Source organism: Otolemur garnettii, unplaced genomic scaffold, assembly GCF_000181295.1.
Source record: "Otolemur garnettii isolate 467f Iridium unplaced genomic scaffold, OtoGar3 scaffold00067, whole genome shotgun sequence".
In the NCBI taxonomy this organism is placed as follows: domain Eukaryota; kingdom Metazoa; phylum Chordata; class Mammalia; order Primates; family Galagidae; genus Otolemur; species Otolemur garnettii.
This window is the reverse complement of record NW_003852462.1, coordinates 6,568,646-6,568,857: the sequence shown is the minus strand read 5'-3', so window position 1 is coordinate 6,568,857 and position 212 is coordinate 6,568,646.

The following is a 212-nucleotide window of genomic DNA, read 5'->3' as shown; positions in this document are numbered from 1 at the left end:
AACAGCTTTCCCTATTTCCACCCTCAGGCAGCAAAATATCCTGAGTTGCTATCTCCAAAAGTATTTTGTAGGCTCAGCGCCTATAGCTCAACCGGCTAAGGCGCCAGCCACGTACACCTAAGGTGGCGGGTTCGAGTCCCCAGCCCGGACCCGCCAGACAACAATGACGGCTGCAACCAAAAAATAGCCGGGCGTTGTGGCGGGCGCCTGTG